Below are 12,278 nucleotides of genomic sequence, written 5' to 3'. Positions count from 1 at the left end.
GTTCCTGACCTTCCCCCTGCCCGAGTTCCTGACCTTCCCCCTGCCCGAGTTCCTGACCCTGCCCGAGTTCCTGACCTTCCCCCTGCCCGAGTTCCTGACCTTCCCCCTGCCCGAGTTCCTGACCTTCCCCCTGCCCGAGTTCCTGACCTTCCCCCTGCCCGAGTTCCTGACCTTCCCCCTGCCCGAGTTCCTGACCTTCCCCCTGCCCGAGTTCCTGACCTTCCCCCTGCACGAGTTCCTGACCTTCCCCCTGCCCGAGTTCCTGACCTTCCCCCTGCCCGAGTTCCTGACCTTCCCCCTGCCCGAGTTCCTGACCTTCCCCCTGCCCGAGTTCCTGACCTTCCCCCTGCCCGAGTTCCTGACCTTCCCCCTGCCCGAGTTCCTGACCTTCCCCCTGCCCGAGTTCCTGACCTTCCCCCCTGCCCGAGTTCCTGACCTTCCCCCCTGCCCGAGTTCCTGACCTTCCCCCTGCCCGAGTTCCTGACCTTCCCCCTGCCCGAGTGCCTGACCTTCCCCCTGCCCGAGTTCCTGACCTTCCCCCCTGCCCGAGTTCCTGACCTTCCCCCTGCCCGAGTTCCTGACCTTCCCCCTGCCCGAGTTCCCGACCTTCTCCCCCTGCCCGAGTTCCCGACCTTCTCCCCCTGCCCGAGTTCCCGACCTTCTCCCCCTGCCCGAGTTCCCGACCTTCTCCCCCTGCCCGAGTTCCCGACCTTCTCCCCCTGCCCGAGTTCCCGACCTCCTCCCTGCCCGAGTTCCTGACCTCCACCTCCTCCCCCTGCCCGAGTTCCTGACCTCCTCCTCCTCCCCCCGCCCAAGTTCTTGACCTTCCCCCTGCCCAAGTTCTTGACCTCCCCCCAAGTTTCTGACATGCTCCCCCGCCCAAGTGCCTGACCTCCCATGCGCAGAGGAAGTCAACAACGCCGTGCAAATAATCACTTTGATAAATATTGGCCTGGACACCGGGGATAACTCCCCTGCTCTTCTTTGTAAAAGGGCCATGGGATCTTTTACGTCCACCTGAGAGAGCAGACGAGCCCTCGGCTTAACGTCTCATCCAAACGTAGGAGGAGGCCTTGTTATTGTTGCAACGTGCTGAGTGTTTGAAGCTGCCTCTACCCTGTATGGGCTAGCCTATTCGAGTGTTGCCAGGCATTGGGGAAGCTTGTTGTCCTTGGTTTATTAAAAAAAAGTTGTTTATGATTTGAAGACAACAGGTGTGGAATTATTTTAGTTTGCACGTGGTGCTGTAGAAACCATTGAGATACAGCAATAGGTGTTTTGCAGCCATTTCCTGAGGTGGTGCTACAATGTAACTGTAACATAAAACAAGCACTTTTAGCTTAAATCATTTGATTGAACTGACACACATCCAAGCTTTGTGGCCTCAGTTTGGATTTTGATCATCTCAACATAGGATGCAAATAGCTCATTGTAGCAGAGCAGCAATCCTAACAATAATGTCCCCACCAAAAAGAGACTAATCTCTGTTTTGTAGTGAGCAATTATTTTGAGTCTTTCTATTCCAAATTTGCAACTGTTCATACTTGCAGATTTAAAATTTTTAAGTCTCTTTATTTAAAGATTATAGTCGGTCGCAATTTTGGAACAGGAGGTGAACACAAATCTTTTCACGGTCCACCTGAAATACTAAAACTCCATGGCCTAGAAATTCACTGGCCAGTCTCACCAGGGCGCCGGAAGTACCGCCCCGGAAGGAGTTGCGGCCGCCCACCGCAAATTCACTTTCAGCACCCCAGACGGAAGCGTGGCGCTACTCGAGGCGCCCCGCATCCCTCTTGGGGCGCTGCAACTGAAAATCACAGCGCCACGCGCCGCGGTACTGCAGGCCTTCCTCCCCTTCTTAAAGGGGAGGGGCCTGCTGCAGCGTGCTCAAAGAGCGCGAGTGCCGGCAAAAGAGCCCAGCACCGAGGAGAAGTGCCGGGCTCTTGGGACACAACCGGCACTCCGCCTTGAGGGGGGGGGGGGTGCTCAGGAGGCCGGGGATGGCGGTGCGGGGAGGTGCTGGCAGGCGGCCAGCAAAAAAAATGGCCGCCCCGCACCTCAGCGCTTCTACCACCGCAGGTAGGCCCCCCTGAACCAGTCGCAAATTGCGACCGGCGTTAAAGCAGGGGGCGCTACTAAATTTCGCGTTCGGGGCGGTAGCGGGGCGCTGCGCACACCGATGATGTCATCGGTAGCGGCGCAGCACTAACGGCTAGCGCCGCCATTGGCATCCCGCTAAATTTAGCGGGAGGCGTGGCCAGTGGCGCAAAACCCACTAAGTGCCCTCTTAGGGCGCTAACGGGTGGCGCAGCCCACTGAATTTCTAGGCCCATACAAGATGATAATTGATTTGTGAGTTTCATTATTTTGCCTTGGAGCTGAGACCTGTTTGTGAAAATTTTTTATTTGCTCTTGGGGTGTGGACAATGCTGGCAAGACCCTCAAAAGGTGGTGATGGGCCTTCTCCTTGAACTGCTGCAGTCCTTGTGGTGATGGTGCTCTCACACCTGTATTCATTCAGGAACTCCAGGATATTGACCTGTGACAATGAAGGAAAAGTAATACAAGTCCAAGCCAGAAGAGTGCTTGACTTGGAGGTCGGTGCTGTTCCCATGACATTGCTGCTTAGTGCTAGAGGTCACAATGGAGGGAGGTGCTTTGAAATAAGCTTGGGGAGTTGCTGCAGTGCATCCTGTAGATTGTACATACTGAAGCCATAGTGTGCTGGTGGTTGAGGGTGAGTCCAGTAGCAGGGGTGCCAACCAAGTGAACTGCTTTGTTCTGAATGGTGTTGAGCTTCTTGAGTGTTGCAGCTGCACCCGTCTAAGCAATTGAGAGTATTCCATCACACTCATGATTTGAGCCTTGTGGATGATAGAGAGGTTTAGTGGGGTCAGGAAGTGACCCACTCATTGCAGAGTGCCTAGCGTCTGCCCTGCTCTTGTAGCCACAGTGTTAATATGGTTGGCCCGGTTCAGCTTCTGGTTAATGGCGACCCATAAGATGTGATGGCTGGGGACTCTGCAATGGTGGTGCCTCTTGTTCCAGATGACCATTACCAGGCACTTATGTGACACTAGTGTTACCTGCCACTTGTCAGCCCAAGCCTGGTTGTTATACAGGTCCTGCTGGAGACTGGCATGGACTTACTTCATTATGAAAGGAGTTGTGAATGGAGCTGAACAGTGTGGAATTGTCGGTGAACCGACCCACTCTTGACCTTATAAAGGAGGTAAGGCCATTGATGTGGCAGCTGAAGATGGTCTGGCCAAGATCACTTCCCTGAGAATCTCCTGCAGTGATGTCCTGGTTTTGTGATTGCTGGCCTCCATTTTTTGTCAGATGCGACTCCAGCCACTGAAGGATTTTCCCTTTTACTCCCATTGACTTCAGTTTTGCTATGGCTCCTTAATGCCATGTTCCTGTCAAATGCTGCCTTGACATAAAGGACAGCTACTCACATCTTGCAGAAGTGACTTGCATTTGTACTTCCTTCTTTATCCATGATGCACACACCATTCTGCCTGGGGCAATATGTGTTCTTCCTGCCTATTTCGCTCCTGCTCTTGGTTGTTCTACAACCCTTTCCGGAACTTGTCCCATTCTCTTTTGAAGGATTGCAGGGAGTCGCTACTCACTGCACTCTTCAGTAATCTGTTCCAGAGGGCATTCACTGTCAGTAAAAAGGAATACATTCTTGCATCTAACCTAATTTTTTGCTTGGGTATTTTATAATCGTGTTTTTCCAACCCTATCAATCTCATAACTAGTCAACTGGACAGAATTGATTCCCTTCCATCATTTTAAAAACCTTAAATTACATCTCTTCGAGGTCTTTGTTTCACTAATGAAAATAGTCCCAGCTTCTAGAGTTTATCTCGATGGCTAAGATCCATAAACATTGACATGAATCCATAAGAGGCAACAACAGACTGTCTAGTGGATGCCCGTTTAATTTACCCACTCATTTACCTCTTGGGACCTTCCTGTGGCATATCTCTGTCAGTACTATACGGCAGTGGTACATTTACTCAGTGAACTATTGGGGAAGGTGTAATCTTTTCAAGTAGAGGTACTTTTACATTACTGTGTGGCTAACAGCTAATGCTCCACTACCTCTAACCTATAGCATCATAAACCCATGAAAATGTGGGTCTGTGAATTTGCCATCTAATTAAAACTATTAGTTCCTGTAAAGTAAATTTGGCGAGCTTGTTTTTGTACATGCCCGTAAACAGTTTTTTTTTAAAAAGCATAACCTTCAGTCTGGGATTCCTTTGCTAAAATAAACTCACCGCTTTGCTCAGGGGAAGTACTGCTAAAATCATCTTCGACAGGCTCATTTTGGAAGCAGTCTAATGACTGTTAGGCGACTGAAAGTAATTCTTGAGTTTTTCCTGGGATTCCTCTGGATTACACATCTAGCAGTTAGGTCTCCACAAGTGAAGTCCAAAATGCCTGACACCTGCCTTAAAATAAAATGCACACAGAGCTCATTCTGCCTAGATAGGGACGACCGATATAGGTAGTATAAGTCATTTTGCTTTTCTAGCATAAAGTCTGCAGAGTTCAAACTCTCCTTGTTTCCTGCACAGGACACCTGGATGTATATCACTCAATGCCCCTCAAATTCTATCTGAAAAGAAAAGATTTGCAAGCAGCTTTGGTTGCCTTTAGGCAGTGATTGGATAGAAACATAGAAGATAGGAGCAGGAGTAGGCCATTCAGCCCCTCGAGCCTGCTCCGCCATTCAATGATATCATGACTGATCATCCAAATTCAGTACCCTGTCCCTGCCTTCTCCCCATATCCCTTGATCCCTTTAGCCTTGAGAAATATATCTAACTCCTTCTTGAATATATTTAATGAATTGGCCTCCACTGCCTTCTGTGATAGAGAATTCCACAGGTTCACCACTCTGGGTGAAGAAATGCCTCCTCATCTCTGTCCTAAATGGCTTACCCCTTATCCTTAGACTGTGAGCCCTGGTTCTGGACTCCCCGGCCAACGGGAACATCCTTCCTGCATCTAGTCTGTCTAGTCCTGTTCGAATTTTATAAGTTTCAATGAGATCCCCGCTCATTCTTCTAAACTCCAGCGAGTATAAACCCAATTGACCCAATCTTTCCTCATACGTCATTCCTGCCATCCCAGGTATCAGTCTTGTGAATCTTCGCTGCACTCCCTCCATGGCAAGAACATCCTTCCTCAGATAAGGCAACCAAAACTGCACACAATACTCAAGGTGTGGTCTCACCAAGGCCCTGTACAACTGCAGCAAGACATCCTTGTTCCTGTACTCAAACCCTCTCGCTACGAAGGCCAACATACCATTTGCCTTCTTAACCGCCTGCTGCACCTGCATGCTTACCTTCAGCGACTGGTGCACAAGGACACACAGGTCTCGTTGCACTTCCTCTTCTCCCAATCTATTGCCGTTCAGATAGTAATCTGTCTTCCTGTTTTTGCCACCAAAGTGGATAACCTCGCATTTATCCACATTATACTGCATCTGCCATGCTTCTGCCCAATCACCCAACCTGTCCAAATCATACTCGAGTTTCTCGGCATCCTCCTCACAGCGCACACGCCCACCCAGCTTTGTGTCGTCTGCAAACTTGGAGATATTACATCTAGTTCCCTCGTCTAGATCATTTATATATATTGTTAATAGCTGGGGTCCTAGGACCGATCTCTGCGGTACCCCACTAGTCACTGCCTGCCACTCGGAAAAAGACCCGTTTAGTCCAACTCTTTGCTTTCTGTCTGCCAACCAGTTCTCTTTCCAAGTCAGTACCTTGCCCCCAATCCCATGTGCCTTAACTTTACACGCTAATCTCTTATGCGGGACCTTATCGAAAGCCTTCTGAAAGTCCAAATACACCACATCCACTGGTTCTCCCTTATCTATTCTACCAGTTACGTCCTCAAAAAATTCCAGTAGATTAGTCAAGCACGATTTACCTTAACGCAGGCATCAGTTTGTTCGCTGGAAGAAGGGAATGGGTGGGAAAAGTATAAACAAGATCATTGTGGGAATTGGTGGGGAGTAATAGATGTCACTGAATATCTCTATCTCCACAGACGGAGATAGAGAAGTCCAGGAAGGTAAGGGATGAGTCCGAGCTGGACCATAGAAACATAAGGGAGGAAAGGAAATTTGTAACCTAATGAATTAAATTCTCCAGATCAGAGCGAGACTATGAAGCAGCACCAACACAGTTATCAATGTACTGGAAGAAGAGATCAGGGAGGGCCCCTGAGTAGGACTGGAATAAAGAATGTTAGACGTACCCAACAAAAAGACAGGCATTGCTAGGACCCGTGTGGGTTCGCATAGCTACACCCTTCATCTGGCAGAACATCTACATGTTGTATTGAAACAAAATTCATGCAGCCCGAGTTTTGGATCCTATAATCTATCGATCAGTCTAAGTCTTGTGCATGGCGAGCATCCATAAAGCTCACACCTCAGTCTCCATTACACCCCAAAGTGTATGTAGGGCAAAAAATACCGACTGCCACATTTACTAAACAAGATATTTGAGCCAATCAAAAACAGGTGGGGAAAACTACCAATCAAGTCGCTCAGAAACTGCCTCGTTAGTGTCGCCCCATGCCAGAGACCAAATATATCAAAAAATGGGGCTGATCACAAATACATGATGTCTGGCTTCTTAAATATCTCTTTTCCATTTGTGTTATGGTCCCTTCTTTCTCATACTTGTGTATAATCTGATATATTTTATCTATGTTTCTCATGCTCATCTATTCAATTTCTAATTGTTACATAAGAGGCAAAAGTGGGTGAGTGACACAATCTTATTTCTGTAGTGATTTACATTTTGGATTCTTACCTCCTGATACTTTCCTTGTACTCAGCACCGAGCACCACTGCCATAAGAGATCTCTTGATCCTATGAACCAGAGTGTACCTGTACATACCCAGCATCTGGATAATTATAGTGGATACAGGCGTCAAACAAATACTTGCTAGCTATATTACGTGCCTTCACACGACTTCAGAATGTGGTAGAAAAAACACCATCAGACCATTACTCTGGCGATAAAGCATCAAACAGATTTGTTAACCATAAATAGATCATATTTATATTTGTGTACAGAATTTGACTATTACTTCTGGAAGATTAAATGGATGACTTGGTTCTAAAACTTAGAACAAAGCTCTACCTGATGATATCCCTTAGCAGTGACTTTATGCAGTTACCGATGGATAATCTCCAATGGAGCTTCCTGTCACCTTCCCTTCCCCCCCCCCCCCTTCCTCTCTCTCTCTCTCTCTCTCTCTCTCTCTCTCTCACACACACACACACACACACACACACACACACACACACACACACACACACACATGGCTGCCAAATAGAAACATAGCCCAGGAAGGTCCTAGCTCAAATCTTCCTTCCAATTTCCAGAAAGAATCAAAATGGTGTTTGTTCAAACAACCTGTCACTCACTCATGGTCAGCCTGTGATTTTTTAATATATATATATATGCGTGGTGTAGTCAAGTTCTGTATATGACTGTAATTTTGCTGTTTGTCTTTGCTACTGTCTATTTATCTATTGATGGTTCTAAGCCATTTGACTGATCTACCTCTCTGTGTCTGCCCAGGCAGCCCCAGCGCTACAGCAGTTCCTCAGGCTGACACCAACTTCAGCTACTTCACTTATGGCCTTCTCTCCTTCTTAAGTTCAGAAGTGGGGCTGTTCGCTGACAATTCTACACTGTTCAGCCCCATTCACAGCTCTGTTAATGAAGCTATCCATACCAGCCTACAGCAGGAGCTGGATAACATCCAGACTTGGTCTGAAAAGTGACAGATAACATTCACGCCACATAAATGCCAGACAATGACCATCTTGAACAAGAAAAGGCCCAACTACCTCCCTCTGTGATTCAGTGGAACCACCATCGCTGAGTCTCCACCAGCAACATCCCGGGAGTCATATCAACACTGTGGTTGCACGAGCAGGTCAGAAACTGGGAATTCTGCCAAAAGTGGTGCACTTTCTGACACCCCAATGCTTCACCGCCACCTCAAGGGCTCAAACCAGGAGAGTGGTGGAGTACACTAACTATTTGCCTAGGTGGGTGTAGCTGCAACAAGGCTGCATTTATATACCACCTTTAACATAGAAAACATCCCAAGGCACATCACCGAGGCGTAATCAGACAAAAAACACTCAAGAAGCTCAACATCATCCATGATAAAGTAGCCTGCTTGATTGTCACCACTGTCACTTGCTCAATATCCACCCCCCTCCAGCGCTGGTCCACTGGGGATGCAGCATGTACTATCTACTGGATGTAATAGAGCAACTCATCAAATTTACTTTGATAGTGCCTCCCAGCCCCATGACCACTACCAGCAAGAAGGACAAGCACAACAATGTCATTGTAACACCATCACCTCGGAGTTCCCTTCGACTGGAATTCCCTAACTAACACCATTATGAGAGCACCATCAATGCAAGGACTGCACTTGTTCAACAAGAAGGCCCATCACTACCTTCGCATGACAACTGGGGCTGGGCAATACATTTGGCCTTGCTAGTATATCTCCCATCCTGAGAACAAATATTTAATAAAGCTTGTGTACTGAAACTGCCATTCATTTCACAAAGTCTAAGGGTGGGTGAGCAGCACATTTATTTCTGTAACTGGCATTGCTGTGTAGCAGAACTTTTATATGTACGCAGTATTTTCTTTTTCAGTCATTAACTATGTGTAGCACCATGTGAGATCCACTACCATTCTTAAAGAATGACCATGTCTTTTACATCATTAACCAAAGTGGAAAAGGGCTGGATTAAATAAATATTCAGACATCTAACTTGGCTGTTTGTTTTCTTTTGTATTTATTCACGGAACATGGGTGTCACTGGCAAGGACAGCATTTATTGTACAACTCTACTTGCTCTTGAGAAGGTGCTGATGGTCCTCCTTGAACCGCTGCAGTCCGTATGGTGAAGATGCTCCCACATTGCTGTTGGGTAGGGGGTTTCAGGATTTTGACCCAGTGGCAATGAAAGAACGGCGATATACGTTCAGGTCAGGATGGTGTGTGACTTGAGGGGAACTTGGTGAGTGATGTGGGTTTGGGAAGTGCTGCTGAAGAAGCCTTGGTGAGTTGTTGCAGTGCATCCTGTAGATGGTACACACTGTAGCCATGGTATGACAGTGATGGGGCTGGATGGTTAGGTTAGTGGATGGAGTTCCAATTAAGAGCGCTGCTTTGACCTGTATGGTGTTGAGCTTCTTGAGTACTGCAGCTGCACCCATCCAGGCAAATGGAGAGTATTCCATTACACTCCTGACTTAGCCCTTGTAGGTGGGGGAGAGGCTTTGGGAAATCAGGGGTGAGCCACTCACTGCAGAATACCCAGCCTCTGGCCTGCTCTAGTAGCTGCGGCATTTATGTGGCTGTTCCATTTGAGTTTCTGGTCAACGGTGACCCATAGGATGTTGATGGTGTGGGGTCTCAGTGGTGGCACTGCCATTGATGGTCAAGGAGGGGTGGTTAGGCTCTCCCTTGTTGTAGATAGTCATTGCCTGGCACTTGTGTGGCCCAAATGTTACTTGGCACTTACCATCCCAAGTCTGGATGTTGTCCAGAGCCTGGTGCCTGCAGCCATGAACTGCTTGATTATCTGTGGAATTGCAAATGGAGCTGCCCACTTCTTAAGTTTATAATGGAGAGAAGGTCATTGATGAAGCAGCTGAACACTGCCCTGAGCAACTCCTGCAGCGACGTCATGGGGCTGAGGTGATTGGCCTCCAGCAATCGCAGCCATCGTCCTACATATCAGCATCTTAAGTTTGGGATCTAGGGCTGTATGTTGACTTCTGGGAGTTCTAGTCTGGTTGCTTTGTGATGTTGCATGTGCTTTACTGTACAGCTGCGCCCTGTGTGTAAGTATATTGTTGGAGGTGGTCACAAGTAACCTGGGAGATTTGCAGTATGGTTGTTTGGTTCAAGGTACAAAAATACAAAAAAAATGATTGACCAGAAAAGACCTGCTGGTCCATCTAGCTTTTCCCATACAGTTGTGATACCCAATTCCCAACCCACTCAGAAACCATGTCATCTGGAAGAGGTGAAAAACCAGGCCAATTAGGAGGGAGAAAAAACTGGAAAATAATTGTCGCGACTCAACCGAGTGGCTGGTGGTCCGAGGTACGTCAAAAATATGTACCCAGGGTCGGTTTTTCCTGAGTTGAATTTTTGTTACCGTTACATGTTTTTGCCATAAATGTTACAGGAAACTTTCAATTTACTGGCACCTAAATAACCGGAAATCTCGGTTAACCGGCAAAATTCAGGAGTAGGTTTTACTTCATATTTTTTTGCCGCCTTCCATCTGTGCTGTGCAAGGGTGTGGCTGCAGCTGTTGCTAAGCTACAGAGACGCTTGAAACTTGAGGCCATTGTTCTACAGTTGTTGCTAAGCAACAGGGTTTGTTGCTTTATACGGAGCTGTCAGCTCTCCCTATCTTTTACTATAGCGTTCGGTTATCCGGAATTTTTGATGAACCGGCACCACGTCGGTCCCGTCCGTGCCGGATAAAAAAAAGTTTCCTGTAATTTGAGGAATATATAGGGTGTGGGGTGGGGTATGCTCATGATGACTGTATCTTGGAGAAATATTTGGAAAATGCAATTGGTGCTACCTAGAAACTACCAAAAAATATCCAACAGCTTCATAAAAGCTGACAACTTAAAACAGCCGGAAATACAGTGCGGTGGGATGCTGGCTTGTAATTTAATTTAATCTACAAATATTCCATTACTTATATGGAAGTATAAAAACTAAGCTGCATGAAAGCTTTGAACAGCTATGTGAGTGTTCAAGATTCATTTTCTATGGGGAATTTAGTTACACTTTCAAAACCCACATTCAAGTTCATAAATATTTGTTTATGTACGCTCTTGGGCCAAAACCGTTTGGCACGGAGATCGATTGCAGTGTCCCTTCCTCTGCCTTAGCTGAGATCTGAGACTAGGGATTGAACTTGTCACTTTTCTGGTCTCTATGGGATAGCTACACACTGCCTTAATTGGTGAGCACTTATCTCCAATTTCCGTAGTCATTTAACCCCAGATCCAGGCTTAATTATGGTGTGGGACACGCCATTCTCCCAGCTAATCCATGTGCCACTATATTGAGAGATGACGCTCTAACGTACTTATGTAATCACTGATAATCATTGCCACAAGGATCAGTGCTTGGGCTGCAGCTATTTACAATCTATGTTAATGACTTATATGGAGGGACCGAGTGTAATGTATCCAAGTTTGCTGATGTTACAAAATGGTGAGAAACTATTAAATGTTGGTGTTCAGAGAGATTTAGGTGTCCTCGTACCAAAACAGAGCGTTAACATGCAGGTACAGCAAGCAATTAGGAAGGCAAATAGCATGTTGGTCTTTTATTGCAAAGGGGTTGGGGTACAAGAGTAAGGAAGCCTTGCTACAGTAGTACAAGGCTTTGGTGAGACCACACCTGGAGTACTGTGCACAGTTTTGGTCTCCTTATCTGAGGAAGGATATACTTGCCTTGGAGGTGATGCAACGAGGGTTCAGTAGGTTGATTCCTGGGATGAAAGGGTTGTTCTATGAGGAGAAATCGAGTAGATTGGGCCTATACTCTCTGGAGTTTAGAAGAATGAGAGGTGATCTCATTGAAACATACAAGATTAACAGGCTACATGCTGAGAGATTGTTTCCCCTGGCTGGAGAGTCTAGAACTAGGGGGTATAGTCTCAGGATAAGGGGTAGGCCATTTAAGACTGAGTTGAGGAGGAATTTCTTCACTCAGAGGGTTGTGAATCTTTGGAATTCTCTACCCTAAAGGGCTGTGGATGCTGAATCGTTGAGTATATTCAAGGCTGTGATTGATTTTTGGACTCGAGGGGAATCGAGGGATATGGAGATAAGGTAGCCATGATCTTATTGAAGGCTTGAGGGGCGTTATGGCCTACTCCTGCTCCTAATTATGTTCTTATGACTCAAGTAGTACGACTGAATGAGGTAAGCTGTGGGTTGCTTAATGTTTCATTGGAGACCTTGCAAAGGATCTTAACCCCAAAACCGGCAACTTTTCAATACTTTACAGCAAAGAGTATCCAAACTGTGGCCCAAGTCCTGGCAATGCAGCTGTGAAGCCGTGGCAACTTGATCTTATTTGACTATGTTTCTAATTTGTTTGGTTTGTCCTGTTTGGCTTTTTTATGCTAAGAAGCTTAGGAAAG

At 46.8% G+C, this 12,278-nt stretch overlaps 1 protein-coding gene across 4 annotated transcripts in view; it reads left to right on the top strand.

Annotated features, from left to right (window-relative positions):
• scaf11 (SR-related CTD-associated factor 11) overlaps positions 1 to 12,278 on the top strand; it is a 69,604-nt gene that overhangs the window by 21,666 nt on the left and 35,660 nt on the right. The window lies entirely within an intron of this gene.

The sequence above is a fragment of the Somniosus microcephalus genome, chromosome 16, assembly GCF_052327205.1.
Source record: "Somniosus microcephalus isolate GS21.2 chromosome 16, FLI_Smic_1.0, whole genome shotgun sequence".
Lineage (NCBI taxonomy): Eukaryota > Metazoa > Chordata > Chondrichthyes > Squaliformes > Somniosidae > Somniosus > Somniosus microcephalus.
The sequence above is the reverse complement of the archived record's forward strand: the minus strand, read 5'-3'. Positions and strand labels throughout refer to the sequence as shown.